Source organism: Monodelphis domestica, chromosome 4, assembly GCF_027887165.1.
Source record: "Monodelphis domestica isolate mMonDom1 chromosome 4, mMonDom1.pri, whole genome shotgun sequence".
Lineage (NCBI taxonomy): Eukaryota > Metazoa > Chordata > Mammalia > Didelphimorphia > Didelphidae > Monodelphis > Monodelphis domestica.
Window position 1 is genome coordinate 272,174,591 of NC_077230.1, and position 17,195 is coordinate 272,191,785.

Genomic DNA, 17,195 nt, shown 5'->3' on the forward strand with positions numbered 1-17,195 from the left:
GTAGAAGAAGGGTAACAAATGGACTGGTGGGGAGGGAAGCAGTATAAATGAGGGAGAGGGTGGAGGGTAGTTTTTTTTTAAAAGACTGCAAAGAAAATAAGGGGGGAATAAGAAGGAAGGGGGTAGAAACAGAAGTAAAATAAGAGTGGGAACTAGGGGGACTGATTAAAAACAAACATTGGTGTAGAAGGAAATAGAGAAAGAAGAAAAGGCAGGACCAGGAGTAGAAATAAAAATGCTGGGAAATACACAGCAAGTAATCATAACTCTGAATATTGTGAGATAATTTTAGCTTTGTGACTTGAAATCTAAATAACTGATCGCCAGGGAAAATTCCCAAATAATAGAATACCCAAGTCATCTGGGAATTATGGTGATTTTAATTAATATAGAAAGAAGGAATTAAGGAAAGGAGAGAGAGACAGACAGACAGAGAGAGAGAGAGAAAGAGAGAGAGACAGACAGACAGACAGACAGACAGACAGACAGACAGACAGAGAATTAACTTAAAATACTCTGGCTCAGGCTGAGCCAGGGAGTAGTTAAAGGCCTTATCCAAAGTGGCCTCCCTGAGCCCAAGGGAAATGGAGTCAGTCTTATCACTCACCACAAGACTGTCTCCAAGGAAGCTGTCTGAGTGGGATCCTCCAGGCTGAGTTTCAGTCCTCACTGAACTCAATTACCAAATTGTACTCCGAACTGAATTCAATTGCCTGGACTGACTTTTTAGCCTCCTTTTAAAGAAATTTTCTCTTATGTCACCTCCCCTAAATTTTCACAACTACCAATCACAGTAAGTGCTTTTTCCAGGACTGCCTATTCTTTAGTTCTCACCTTCTTTGATTAGATTTTCTCCAGGACTATCCACTCTTTCGTTCACACCTTCTCTGGTTAGATTATATCTTATGAGGTACTTCACACTTCTTTGTTAAGCTTACCTTCTTGACCTTTTTGTGATTAATTTAAACTTTATATGTACTTAACACTTTTTGTATTAGATCTAAAAATAGACAGCTTAAATTTTAGCTTCACTATAAGGTATGAGTTAAGTACCTTCATTGTTCAATCAGGAGTTTACAACTTTATCTTCCCCTAAAGTATGTCTAATTTGGGTGGAGTAATTTCCAAGTTCACAATGTGAATGGAATGAACTCACCCATGAAAAGCAAGTGAATAGCAGAGTGGATTGGAATCCCAAACCCTACCATATGCTGTTTACAAGAAACACACATGAGGAAGGTAGACACACATAGGGTGAAAGTAAGAAGATGGAGCCAAATCTATTGGGCATCAATTGATGAAAAGAAGGCAGGAGTTGTAATCATTATATCTGACAAAGTCAAAGTAAAAATAAATATAGTTAAAAGAGATAGGGAAGGTAATTACATCCTGATAAAAGGCAGTATAGACAGTGAGGAAATATCTGTACTCAACATGTATGCACCAAATGGCATAGCATCCAAATTTCTAAAGGAGAAACTAGAGGAACTCAAGGACGAAATAGATAGAAAAACTGTACTAGTGGGAGACCTGAACCTTCCTCTATCTGAACTAGATAAATCAAACCAAAAAAAAAATAAGAAAGAGGTAAGAGAAGTGAATGAAATCTTGGAAAAATTAGAATTAGTAGATATGTGGAGAAAAATAAATGGTGACAGAAAGGAATACACCTTCTTTTCAGCAGCACATGGTACATTCACAAAAACTGACCATGTATTAGGGCATAAAGACATTGCAAACAAGTGCAAAAAAGCAGAAATAATAAATGCAGCCTTCTTAGATCACAATGCAAGGAAAATAATAATTAGTAAGTAATAATTAGTAACATGGAGAGGTAAATCAAAAATTAATTGGAAATTAAACAGTATGATTCTCCAAAATTGTTTAGTTAAAAAACAAATCATAGAAATAATTACTAAATTCATTGAAGAAAATGAAAATGATGAGATATCCTTTCAAAACCTATGGGATGCAGCCAAAGCAGTACTCAGGGGGAAATTTATATCCTTGAGTTCATATATTAACAAATTAGAGAGGCCAGAGGTCAATGGATTGGGCATGCAAATTAAAAACCTATACAGTGAACAAATTAAAAATCCTCAGATAAAGACTAAATTAGAGATCCTAAAAATCAAAGGAGAAATTAATAAAATTGAAAGTCAAAGAACTATTGATTTAATGAATAACACTAGAAGTTGGTACTTTGAAAAAAACAAATAAAATAGACAAAGTACTGGTCAGTCTAATTTTAAAAAGCAAAGAAGAAAACCAAATTGACAGTATCCAAGATGAAAGACCTCACTGCTAATAAAGAGGAAATTAAGGCAATCATTAAAAACTATTATGCCCAATTATGTGACAACAAATATGGCAATCTAGGTGATATGGATAAATACTTACAAAAATAGAAATGGCCTAGAATAACATAGGAAGAAATAGATTATCTAAACAACCCCATATCAGAAAAAGAAATTGAACAAGCCATCAAAGAACTCCCTAAGAAAAAATCCCCAGGTCCAGATGGATTCACAAAGGAATTCTATCAAACATTCAAAGAACAATTAATCCCAATATTTAAAAAAAAACTATATGACAGAATAAATCAAGAAGGGGTTCTACCAAATTCTTTTTACAACCCAAACATGGTAGTGATCCCAAAGCCAGGCAGGTCAAAAAACGAGAAAGAAAACTATAAACCAATCTCCCTAATGAATATAGACGCAAAAATCTTAAATAGGATACTAGCAAAAAGACTCCAGTAAGTCATCACAAGGGTCATCCACTATACCCATGCAGGATTCATACTAGGAATGCAAGGATGGTTAAATATTAGGAAAAAACATTCACATAATTGACCATATTACCAAGCAAACCTACAAAAATCACATGTTTATCTCAATAGAGGCAGAAAAAGCCTTTGATAAAATACAACACCATTTCTATTGAAAACACTAGAAAGTATAGGAATAGAAAGGCCTTTCCTAAAAATAATAAACAGTATATATCTAAAAACCATCAGCAAAAATCATCTGCAATGGGGATAAACTATAAGACTTCCCAATAAGATCAGGAGTGAAACAAGGATGCCCATTATCACCTCTATTATTTAACATTGTACTAGAAACACTAGCAGTAGCAATTAGAGAAGAAAAAGAAATTGAAGGTATTAAAATTGGCAATGAGGAGACCAAGCTATCACTCTTTGCAGATGATATGATGGTCTACTTAAAGAATCCTAGAGAATCAACCAAAAAGCTAGTTGAAATAATCAACAACTTTAGCAAAGTTGCAGGATACAAAATAAACCCACATATGTCATCAGCATTTTCATATATCTCCAACCCATTTCAGAAGCAAGAATTAGATAGAGAAATTCTATTTAAAATCACCCTAGACAATATAAAATACTTAGGAATCTATCTGCTGAGACAAACACAGGAACTATATGAACACAACTACAAAACATTCTCCACACAATTAAAACTAGATCTAAACAATTGATAAACATTGATTGCTCATGGGTGGGATGAGCTAACATAATAAAAATGACAATCCTACCCAAATTAATGTACTTATTTAGTGCCATACTGACTGAACTACCAAAAACCTTTTTTACTGAATTAGAAAAAAACATAATAAAGTTCATTTGGAAGAACAAAAGATCAAAGACAGCCAGGGAAATCTTGAAAAAAATGCAAAGAATGGAGGACTTGCATTCCCAGATTTCAAACTATACTATAAAGCAGTGGTCATCAAAGCAACTTGGTACTGGCTAAGAGACAGAAAGTAGGATCAGTGGAATAAACTCGGGGTAAGTGACCGCAGCAAGATAATCTATGATAAGCCCAATGATCCCAGTTTTGGGGACCAAAACCCACTATTTGTTAAAAAAAAATACAGCTGGGAAAATTGGAAGAAAGTATGGGAGAGATTAGGTGTGGATCAACATCTCACACCCTACACCAAGATAAACTCAGAATGGGTGAATGACTTGAATATAATGAAGGAAACTATAAGCAAATTAGGCAAACACTTGTCATATCTTTGGGAAAGGAAAGACTTTAAAACCAAGCAAGAGCTAGAAAAAATCACCAAATGTAAAATCAATAATTTCGATTACATCAAATTAAAAAGGGTTTGTACAAACAAAACTAATGCAGCCATAATTACAAGGGAAGCAACAAATTGGGAAACAATCTTCATTACAAAAACCTCTGAGAAAGGTCTAATTACTCAAATTTACAAAGAGCTAAAACAATTGTACAAAAAATCAAGACATTCTCCAATTGATAAATGGGCAAGGGACATGAATAGGCAATTTTCTGTTAAAGAAATCAAAACTATTAATAAGTACATGAAAAAGTGTTCTAAATCTCTTATAACCAGAGAAATGCAAATCAAAACAACTCTGAGGTACCACCTCACACCTAGCAGATTGGCTAACATGACATCAAAGGAAAGTAATGAATGCTGTAGGGAATGTGGCAAAGTAGGGACACTAATTCATTGCTGGTGGAGTTGTGAATTGATCCAACCATTCTGAAGGGCAATTTGGAACTATGCCTAAAGGGCGATAAAAGACTGTCTGCCCTTTGATCCAGCCATAGCCCTGCTGAGTTTGTACCCCAAAGAGATAATAAGGAAAAAGACATGTACAAGAATATTCATAGACTTAGAAAGAGTCACAAAATGCAAAATAAATAATTTGGAATACATCAAATTAAAAAGTTTTTGTACAAACAAAACCAATGTAACTAAAATCAGAAGGGAAGCAACAAATTGGGAAACAATCTTCATAAAAACCTCTGACAAAGGTTTAATTACTCAAATTTACAAAGAGCTAAATCAATTGTACAAAAAATCAAGCCATTCTCCAATTGATAAATGGGAAAGGGGCATGAACAGGCAGTTCTCAGCCAAAGAAATCAAAACTATTAATAAGCACATGAAAAAGTGTTCTACATCTCTTATAATCAGAGAGATGCAAATCAAAACAACTCTGAGGTATCACCTCACACCTAGCAGATTGGCTAACATGACAGCAAAGGAAAGTAATGAATGCTGGAGGGGACATGGCAAAGTAGGGACACTAATTCATTGCTGGTGGAGTTGTGAATTAATCCAACCATTCTGGAGGGCAATTTGGAACTATGCCCAAAGGGCAATAAAAGACTGTCTTCAGCCATAGCACTACTGGGCTTGTACCCCAAAGAGATAATAAGGAAAAAGACTTGTACAAGAATATTCATAGCTGCACTCTTTATGGTGGCCAAAAATTGGAAAATGAGGGGATGCCCTTCAATTGGGGAATGGCTGAACAAATTGTGGTATATGTTGGTGACGGAATACTATTGTGCTAAAAGGAATAATAAAGTGGAGGAATTCCATGGAGACTGGAACAACCTCCAGGAAGTGATGCAGAGTGAAAGGAGCAGAACCAGGAAAACACTGTACAGAGAGACTGATACACTGTGGTACAATCGAAGGTAATGGACTTCTCTGTTAGTGGCAATGCAGTGTCCCTGTATAATCTGCAGGCATCTAAAAAACACTATCCACAAGCAGAAGATAAACTGTGGGAGTAAAAACACTGATGAAAAGCAACTGCTTGACTACAGGGGTTGAGGGGATATGACTGAGGAGAGACTCTAAATGAACCCTCTAATACAAATACCAACAACATGGAAATGGGTTTGAATCAAGAACACATGTGATACCCAGTGGAATTGCGCGTGGGCTATGGGAGAGGTGGGGGGGGGGGAGGGAAGAAAAGAAAATGATCTTTGTTTCCAATGAATAATGTTTGGAAATGACCAAATAAAAATTTAAAAATAAATAAAAAATAAAAATAAATCTAAAACAAAAAACAAAAAAGAGTATTCATAGCTACTCTCTTTGTGGTGGCAAAAAAAAATGGAAAATGAGGGGATGCCCTTCAATTGGGGAATGGCTGAAAAAATTGTGGTATATGTTGGTGATGTAATACTGTTGTGCTCAAAGGAATAATAAAGTGGAGGATTTCCATGGGGATTGGAACAATCTCCAGGAATTGATGCAGAATGAAAGAGCAGAATCAGGAAAACATTGTTCACAGAGACTGATACACTGTGATACAATCGAATGTAATGGACTTCTCTACAAGCAGCAATGCAGTGATCCTGAACAACTTGGAAGAATCTATGAGAAAAACCACTATCCACATTCAGAGGAAACACTGTGGGAGTAAAACCACCAAAAGAAAACAACTGCTTGAAAACATGGATCAAAGGGATATGCTTGGTAATATAGACTAAATGAACATCTAGTGCAAACATCAACAACATGGAAATAGGTTCTGATCAAGGACACAAGTAATACCCAATGAAATTAAGCATTGGCTGCAAAGGTGGAAGGGAGGGTGGGAAATAATGTGATTATTGTAACCAAGGAATAATGTTCTAAATAATTGACTAAATAAACTAATTCAAATGGGAAAAATAAAAAATATGAAAAGGTACCTTAAAAGAAAAGAAAATGGAGAGTACTGAATCACTTCTTCCACATCACCAACAGATGATTCCAAGGGAGTACTGTGATACCCTGTGGCAGTAATAAAGATGTATGAAATGGGGTGGCTCTTAAGTGTTTTGCAATGTATTATCTCCCCTTCAGGATTACATATTCTCTATAACTCTCTGCTTAAAGTAGGGACTTCCTCAATGGAGGCTATTGTAATAATTAAAATAGTTGAGGTCATAAACTGTGGTGATTAAAATAGTAGATGACTTAAATTGTTGTAGATAAAAGAGTGGATGAGTAAATTGTGACCGCAGAAAATATGTTTTCACTACAGTGTCTTGTTTTTAAATCAATATATAATGTGGTCACCAGGGGAAAATTCCCAATTATTCAATATACTCAAGTCAGCTGGGTTTTATAGAGATTTAATTAATACAAATGAGCAATTAAGAAAGAGAGAGAGAAAGGAAATAATGAGAAAAGGACTATACCAGCCTAGGCCGGCATGAGCCAGCCTAGGAGGAGAGGGATCAGTCAGTCTTTTATCACTCACCACAAGATCTGTCCAAGCAAGGATTCAGAGGGACAGAGTCTCCTCAGAGGGAGTTCCAGCCAGAGTTAGCCTCCCTCAGACTGTCTTCAAGAGACTGTCCCAAGAGCCTGTTCTCAAGAACCTGAGTCAAGAGACTCTTCTAAGAGACTGTTCTCTGCTCTCAGATTTTCATCTCCTTATAAAGGGAATTTTCTCCTATGTCACCTCCCCTAAGTTCTCCCATCTACCAATCACAGTAGACATTTTTCAAAGGACAGACCATTCTTAGTTCACACCTAAGAAGACTGATCTTTTGAGTAATTCACACCTGAGTAGACTAGAATCTCTGAGTAAGTTCTCACCTCTTTGCTCCTTGTAAGTTCATAAGTTGCCTGATCTTTATAGGTACTTAGCACCCTTTTGTATTAGATCCAAAAATAGGCACAGCTTAAGAACTTTTTGTCTTACTATAAGTATGGGTTTAAGTACTTTTCATTATTCAGTAAAGAGTTTACAACTTTATCTTCCCCTAAGGCATGCTTAAGTATGGTGAAGTAGAGTTCTCACTTCCTGATAAAGTGATCAGGTCCTGATCCTGATTCCTGATCAAGTACCTTCACTGCCCAAATGGTGAATGGTCCCAATGGGGAATGGTCTTAACCCAACCTTATGAAGTAGGGTCTGGGAATTTTTTTAAAACCCTTACCTTCCATCTTGGAGTCAATACTGTGTATTGGCTCCAAGGCAGAAGAGTGGTAAGGGCTAGGCAATGGGGGGTCAAGTAACTTGCCCAGGGTCACACAGCTGGGAAGTGTCTGAGGCCAGATTTGAACCTGGGACCTCCCATCTCTAGAACTGGCTCTCAATTCACTGAGCTACCCAGCTGCCCCCTGGGAATTTTTTAAGGTTTACAATCCAACCTTATGAAGTAGGGTCTGAGAAATTTTTAAGGTTCACACTATCTATCTCATTCCTTTGTTCATTCAGTCAATATTTATTGTATATACTTTTTATATGCAAAGCATGATGCTAGGTACAAAGGAGATAGGAATCTGAAAAATGCAATCACTTCCCTCAAGGAATTTTCAAAAAAGTAGAAAAGATAAAATGAGAGACTATATGATAATTAAGAATAATACCTCTGTATTCTATCCAAGCTACATAGGAAATGAAACAAATATAGAAGAACAAGTCATTCCCCAGTAGGTGAGGTCAACTGACTTGAACAAACAATTCCTGAATAAAGAATACAAACAATCAACAACCACATTTTGGTTGTTGCTCCAACAATATGTTTGGAGGAAAAATGTTCCACTACACTAATAAGAGTAGCAAAAATTAAAACAACATTGAGATTCCACATCCCACCAAACAGATTGACAAAGATTACAAAAGAGGAGAAAATGGACTGTTTGAAGGGTTGTGGGAGGACAGGCACTTGTTGTTGGCAGAGTTGTGAATTGTTAAAATAATTCTTAAGTTGGACTGGTGTAAACTATGTGTCTCAGTGGATAGAGAGCCAGGCCTGGAGACTGGAGGTCCTGGGTTTGAATCTGAGTTCAGACAATTCCTAGCTGTGTGATGCTGGACAAGTTATTTAACCCCAATTACCTAGCCTTAAATACTTAGTCTCTATTCTAAAAGAGAAGGCAAGAGTTTTAAAAGAAAAAAAGAATACCCTAAATGTAACTAAATTTTATATATTATTTTATTCAGCAGTAATATTACAGGTGTGTATACATATATATATATAAATCTATAGATATAGATATGTCTATAGGTATGTGGAGCGAGAGAAAGAGAGAGAGAGAGAGAGAGAGAGATGTCAATCATTTATATGCATAAAAATATTTTGGTAGCCCTTTTCCTTGTAGCAAAGAAATAGAAACTAAGAGGGGTCCCAAACTGTTGGGGAATAGCTGACCAAAATGTGGTTGGATATAATGCAATATTATTGCACTATAAGACTACATAGGGGAAAGGGGCCCTGCAGTCCCAGATCTCAGACTATATTATAAAGCAGCGGTCATCAAAACAATTTAGTATTGGCTAAGAGTCAGAAAGGAGGATCAGTGGAATAGACTCAGGGTAAGTGACCTCAGCAAGACAGTATATGACAAACCCAAAGACCCCAGCTTTTGGGACAAAAATCCAGTATTTGATCAAAACTGCTGGGAAAATTGGAGGACAGTGTGGGAAAGATTAGGTTTAGATCAACACCTCACACCCTACACCAAGATAAATTCAAAATGGGTGAATGATTTGAACATAAAGAAGGAAACTATAAGAAAAGTAGGCAAACACAGAATGGTATACATTTCAGACCTTTGGGAAGGGAAAGATTTTAAAACCAAGCAAGACTTAGAAAGAGTCACAAAATGCAAAATAAATAATTTGGAATACATCAAATTAAAAGTTTTTGTACAAACAAAACCAATGTAACTAAAATCAGAAGGGAAGCAACAAATTGGGAAACAATCTTCATAAAAACCTCTGACAAAGGTTTAATTACTCAAATTTACAAAGTGCTAAATCAATTGTACAAAAAATCAAGCCATTCTCCAATTGATAAATGGGAAAGGGGCATGAACAGGCAGTTCTCAGCCAAAGAAATCAAAACTATTAATAAGCACATGAAAAAGTGTTCTACATCTCTTATAATCAGAGAGATGCAAATCAAAACAACTCTGAGGTATCACCTCACACCTAGCAGATTGGCTAACATGACAGCAAAGGAAAGTAATGAATGCTGGAGGGGACATGGCAAAGTAGGGACACTAATTCATTGCTGGTGGAGTTGTGAATTAATCCAACCATTCTGGAGGGCAATTTGGAACTATGCCCAAAGGGCAATAAAAGACTGTCTTCAGCCATAGCACTACTGGGCTTGTACCCCAAAGAGATAATAAGGAAAAAGACTTGTACAAGAATATTCATAGCTGCACTCTTTATGGTGGCCAAAAATTGGAAAATGAGGGGATGCCCTTCAATTGGGGAATGGCTGAACAAATTGTGGTATATGTTGGTGACGGAATACTATTGTGCTAAAAGGAATAATAAAGTGGAGGAATTCCATGGAGACTGGAACAACCTCCAGGAAGTGATGCAGAGTGAAAGGAGCAGAACCAGGAAAACACTGTACAGAGAGACTGATACACTGTGGTACAATCGAAGGTAATGGACTTCTCTGTTAGTGGCAATGCAGTGTCCCTGAACAATCTGCAGGCATCTCAAAAACACTATCTACAAGCAGAGGATAAACTGTGGGAGTAAAAACACTGATGAAAAGCAACTGCTTGACTACAGGGGTTGAGGGGATATGACTGAGGAGAGACTCTAAATGAACACTCTAATGCAAATACCAACAACATGGAAATGGGTTCGAATCAAGAACACATGTGATACCCAGTGGAATCGTGCATAGGCTATGGGAGAAATGGTGAGGGGGGGGTAGGAAAAGAAAATAATCTTTGTTTCCAATGAATAATGTTTGGAAATGACCAAATAAAATAATGTTTAAAAAAATGTTTTAAAAGACTACATAGGAAAAATTTGGAGAAAAGGGTGACATAAGTAAGGAAATTCTATTATCACCTCGTCAAATTTAATATATGCTTTTTTCAAAACAATCTAAAGGAAATTCACTATTTCTTATACAGTCCTCATTTTTAGTCTTCTTTTTAACTTAAAGTTTTTCTCAATGATTAAGTTCATTAAAAAAGAAATTATTTTTCCTCTGTATTACTATGGAAAGTGCATTAGTCATTTACATATATTGTGAGGAATATTGAGCTGATAGAGTGGCATAATATATTTCATTCAGTCTAAGTTAAAGGCTGAAGCTATGCTAAGGTACTGAGCTCAGAATGTAGTCATATTAACATAAAAGTGTCATGGTTCATTACTGGGAAATTGGTAGGAAGAATAAGAAGTAATAGTGGCATCATGAGATGAACAGTAATTTAATGGAACTATTAGGCGGCACAGTATCTAGAAAACTTGGTCTAGAATCAGGAAGATCTCAGTCCAATGCAACCTCAGACACTTATCAGCTTTGTGACCCTGGTCAAGTCACTTTACCTCTGCCCACCTCAATTTTCTCAAATATAGAATGAGTATAATAATCACATTTTCCTCCCAGGGTTGCTGTGAGGATTAAATGAGATATTTTAAATTTGTAAAAAGGTATAAGAATAAAATCTGTAAGGATAAAAGCCATTCCCCAATTTATTTTAAGGGGGGGGGGGAGAACAGGCAGGTCTCAAAGCAAAAAGTTCAAGCAATCAACAACAAAATGAGGAAAATGCTTTAAATTACTGACAATCATAGAATTGCAAACTAAAGCAACTATGAAGTTTCATCTTATTTTTTGTTGTTAGTCATTTTCAGACATGTCCAACACTTAATGACCCCATTTGAGGGAAAATTATGAATTTAAATAAACTGTTGGAGGGAAATGGTGTATTAATGTGCTGTTGGTAGAGTTATGGTTAGTATAAATGTTTTGGAAAGCAATTTTGAACTATGCCCCCAAATATCCAGTTATGCCATTATTAGGCCTACTCCCCAAAAGAGATCAAAGAAAAGAGGAAATGACTCATAAATACAAAAATATTTATAGCACCTCTTTCTGTAGTGAGAAATAATTAGAAACCAGAGGGGAAGGGCAGTGTTCACAACAGGAGAATGACTGAACAATTCATGAAATATGAATGCTATTAAATACTATTGTGTTAAAAGTAGAGACAAATGTGCTCTGAGATACCTGGAAAGATTGGTATGAATTGATGAGCAAAGAAGTAAGCAGAATGAGGAAAACAAATAATAAAGTGGCAACAAGATTATAAAGACAAACAGCCTTGAAAGACTTAAGAACTCTGATGAATACAATGACCATCATTTCAAAGGAATGATGATGAAGCATGTTATTCATCTGCAGATATAGAGAATAGACCAAAGTGAAAAATAAAAGGTGTATTTTTACATGGACACCATTGAAATTTGTTTTATTTGGCAATGTATATTTAGTACAAAGGTTTAGCTTTTGTTTGGTTTGGGTTTTCAGTTGAGAGAAAATGGGAAGGAGAGAAAATAATTTATAATTTAAATGAAAGAAAATCATGAATGAATGAAGTGTAATGCTGAAAATCACAGTTCATCACAGGAGACCTAAGTGTTGAAGACAATCAGATAAAGATGATAGTTGCATATGGGAAAACAGATGAGGGAGAAAACATAGACACCAAAAACTACAGCCCTGAGAAAAAAGAATATTTAGATTACAGGAACCCCCACCCCATCTGACATTATGCAAAATTTGTGGCTTCCTCTTTCCAAATTCCTCCTTAACAAAGTAATTATCAAGAAAATATTAAGAAACAAGTAATTGTGATATAGACTAAAAGAAAAATGCATATAAGATGTATTAAGTACATTAAGGGATTTCTTCTGGTCCCAGGATTCCTCCACACAAAATGTCAGTGAACCAAAACTAAAAGTCAGTGAAATTAACAATTTTAGTAAAACTCTATTTTCTCAGTTTAGGCTTTAAAACAAGAGTAACATGTGATCAGGAGTCTACATACTTGCCTACTGATTCAGCAGATAGTTACTGACCATCATTGTGTCTTTACTTTGCTTAAACATTTCCAGTTATCAAGTTTCTTCTCTTTTCCTTTCTCTTGTTATATTTTTCTACTCAATAATATGCCTATATAATTTTGATTCCACAAGAATTTTTTTCATCTTGACTTCCATCTTGAATTATTTTATACATAACCACAAAGAACTTTCAATTTCATTTAATAAACCAGAGCAGAGAAAATTCCCCAAGGATTTTCACCTTGTCAAACAGGAATTAAATACACATCTAGTTGATAAATGCCATTGAAAGGAAGACAACCATAGGACAAATTCACTAGTACTACTCTCTAGGTTTTCTTAGTTCTTTTACCACAAAAAGAACTAGCTATTTGTGGCTTCCTCTGAAATAAAAAATAATTATAGAATCCTAGAAATTTAGAGCTGGAAGGGATATTAATGACCAGACAGTCTATCAGGTTTTACAAGACCTTTGGCCAAAGTTCTATAGGTAGTTTTCACTATAGTGTGCTGCTTTTTTATTCTATGCTACCAACTATCATAAAGGCCTGCTTGTTTACCAAATCAATAATTCATACCACTGGTCCAAGGTTCAAAATCCATTGGAGAATCCTAAGATATTTTAAACTATATTCTCTACTAATTTCCTCTACTATCCTCTTCTGGTTTGCTTCTAGATTGTTCATATATGTGATACCTGTAATTAATACTAATATACAAAATTGTTCTTCTCTAGTCCAGATCTTTATGCAGTCCACATATAATGTGTTTGATGATCACAGAATCTTTGTTTATACTATCATAAGATTTCTTCCTCAATATTCCCATCTTTTCCTAGACACACCTGTTCCCTGAGCAGCTACTAGACAACAAGCTCCATCTACTAAAATGGAACCTGTTTTTCAGTCCCCAATTTCTGCCACAAAGTTCCTGCCTCCTTGAAAAGTTCTAAAAATCGGTGTGCAATTACACAGCTCAGCACTGAAGTATCAGCACTACAACATGAGGACAGCTCCTAACCTCCTCCCTGCAGAGAACTACAATGGGACATACAGAAGAGCTAGTAAGGATTTTATTCAAAGGTCTTTTAAATTGTCACTAAAGAAACAAAGCGAAGTATTTCCCTTAATGTGACATTCATAATTATCTTCTAGCCTTCTGATCTAAGGCAGATCAAAGGGCCTTTTTTTTATCTCAATACTTTTAGTATCTCTGTTTTTTTGTTTTTTTTAAGCACCAATAAAACACTATGTTAGAGGCAGGTGAAATGTAAAGTTTAGATAGTCCATAATCTTCTCTATCCTATGCACAGTTTTGTTAAGCAATAGACTTTGCTCTCATGGATCTTAAAGTTTAGTGGGAAGATAAGACACTTAGATAATTATCATACACAATATTGCATAAGTGTGTAGCTTCAGTTGAGCATCTGGGCCCAATGACATGGCCCTGCTGGCTATTCCCAGATGCATAGTATTCAAGGGTTAATCACATATCTCAGTTCATAATTCATAATCCTCCAGTACTTAAATAATTCAGATTAAAACTTCTGACCTCAAATTATAGCAAAGGATATTTACTTAAAACAGAGAAGAAAAAATATCAATTGATCACCTACTGCTCTCAAAAATATTATCAAAACCTAATATTTCCTACATTTATCTTCCAGAGAATGCTAGTCTCCACTCCTAATTACCCACTTTATCTCTACTATACAGTGAGAACAGGAAACTTCAAGTCATTCATGTCAGAATGTTAGGTTGGTATCTGAAGCAACAGTACTGGTTGCACTAGGTTTTTCAGAATGGAATATGAGCCATCACAAAAACCCCAGGGCCAAGGATTTAATCATAGGCTCATGTATCTCTAATTGTCATCATCAAGATCCAAAAGGATCTGGAGCTCAGGACTCTCCTGCTACTTATTTAATTTATATTTCCCTTCCAATTCTAATATCCAAACTCTGCTATCCTTCCCCATTCCCAGAGCCTGAATCTCATCCCCCACAGAGACATCCATTGTAAATGCTTCAGCTAGACACAATGCAAGAATACCCTCTCCAAACAGAGTCTGCAGTGACTTCACAAATAGACTCCTAGCAAGTAGATTTCAGAAACTCTCAGGCTTTTGTAATACAGAGAAAGTAGTGAAAGAAGGCAAGGAAGTGGGAGATTACATATTCATTCAGGGAACAAATAGTAAATCAGATTTGCTGGGAAGTAGTATGGCTGATACAGAATATAATGAGATGAGGTTGGCTTCCAGGCTGCAACAACAGTGAAAGCCATGTAAGGTATTTCATCTAAAGGTGATAGGTACCTTTCAAGCCCTACTGCCAAAGGTGTACCTCCACCTAGCTGCACTGGCTAGAGGAACAGTGCCTGTCCATTCAGTGAAGGTCAAACACTATGAAAATCTGCAGAAAGATTCCACCAGTCCTGGTTGTAAGCTCAGTCTGTCTGGTCATTCCACTCCACTGAGGCTAACAAAGCCATCAAGGCCATTTATGGATGTGAACTGTTATGTCAAAGAAGTTTATCCCCTCCCCCTCCTGAGGAGCTTTAGCTGTCTATCAAACATTTCTGACATACCACAGCTATGCCAGGGTTGAGTCTATGTATGTTCTGTACATCAATAAAAGTTAAGGTTAGGGTAAAATCCTGTGTTTAGGGAGAACCACAGGAGAATTGAAAGGAAGAAGTCAAGATGCAGAGAAGGCAAGTGAGGGGGAAAGGAATGAGGAAGAGACATGCAGGTTAGGCACCACCTGGTCAGGTTACTAAGAGGAATTCTTATCTACCCCTTCCAATAAACTTTATAAAATGTATATCTGGGTTCGAGTCTTACAGGATGGCAACCACATTGGTTTAAGAACAACCTTTCATTTTCTTCTGAGAGAAGTTTTGAGTCTTAGGTAAATCTTAGGTAAGACAGAAGCCACTTCAGTTTGCTGGCCTGCCTTCATATACATAACAAACCTTGGTGGAGAGAGGGAACAGACTGCTGTTTTTCCCAGATCAGATCACATTGGATTGGTAAGAAAAGCTCATTCCCTGGTGGCATTCCCCCCTACCCCACTCCCTACCCCCACCTTTTTTTTTTCCTTAGGCTTGAATATGAGTGAAGGGGCCTTATTGCCCATACAGAATCAGGTGGGCTTTAGGACCCAACAGGAACTCCTGCTCTTTTATTTTCCATAGCGGGCAAGGTCCTAGATTTCCTTCTTTCAACCCAGTGCAGTGTAGGCCAGGGGGAACCCCTTGAACAAATCTTGAGAGTACGTCTAAGCTGTGCAGTAGAGTTAGGGGCTCCCTGGGGCAGTAGAGAAGAGGAAGGACTCTTTTGTCCTAAACAGAACCGGGGACCCAGGCAGGGGGTCAACTACTTTATATTAAAAGGCAGGATCCTGTGGGTGTGAAAAACGCAGACTCCGGTTTCTTCCCAGCCTCTGCACTCTCCCCATGTGGTTCCCCCCCACACCTGACCCGACTTGTTTTAGACAAGAGTGGGGCAGTAAAGAATGGGGCCCCCTCACAGAATGGCCCTGGCAGACTGGGGGAACAGCGCACATGGTTGGCCCCCTAGGAATTGATGTAAGACCCCGCCCATTCCAAACAGAACCTAATGTTGTTGTTTTTTAAACCAAGGGGCACTAGGACCCAACAGATATTTACCAACCCAGTGTCTGCCTCACTTTCCTTGTGCACAACTGCTTCCAGGACCTGCTTGGCGACACCCATTAGATTAATCCTGGGGGTCCTTCCAGGCTGTGCACTAGGGTTAGGAACTCCATGCCCCCCCCAACTTTGAAAACAAATGGCTATTCCAGGGTAAGGGATTTAACTCCATTTTTCTTTCCCTTCTCCCTCCCCCATCAAAGGGCATTTGTTTTTAATTTGTTTCTTCAGGCTGCATTTTTTCTCTCTCCCTCCCCCCCCAAACTTTGCTTGTAGAGTGGCTTCCTTCTTTAGCATATCTAAAGTCAAACTTCCCTTGCAGAATGCCTGACTATTTAGCATATGAAAATATTTCTTGGAAGGCTGCCTGCTTTCTTTAGCATATTAAAAGTCAATTTTTTGCCTTCTCTTTATCTGACTGCTTGCTTGAGATAGTTCTACCCACAGGTGCCTTCCACTCTACACTCATTTATAGTGCCACCTACTGTTGAGAATTGAAACTGCAGGAAAATGAAAAAGAATTCCATTGCTACTACTACTAGTGATCTGAAATAATGCTATTAAATTGAATTCGTTTAAGTAAAAGGATTATTAATAGTAAATATTTACAATATTGAATTTAAATTAAAAACAAAATTCTAAAATTGAACAAAGCCAACATTAAATCAAATTAATTACATGCAATATTAAGGAGAGATTTTACAACACATTTGTATTAATAATACTATCAATAACAATAATTGTTAATTTTCAATAACTATTATTAGTCATTATTATTAATTAATAATAACAACTATAATAAATGGATATCCTTAATTATGGATAACATTAATAAATATAATAAATGCATATTGTTATAACTAAATACACATTTGTTATTGATACTATTG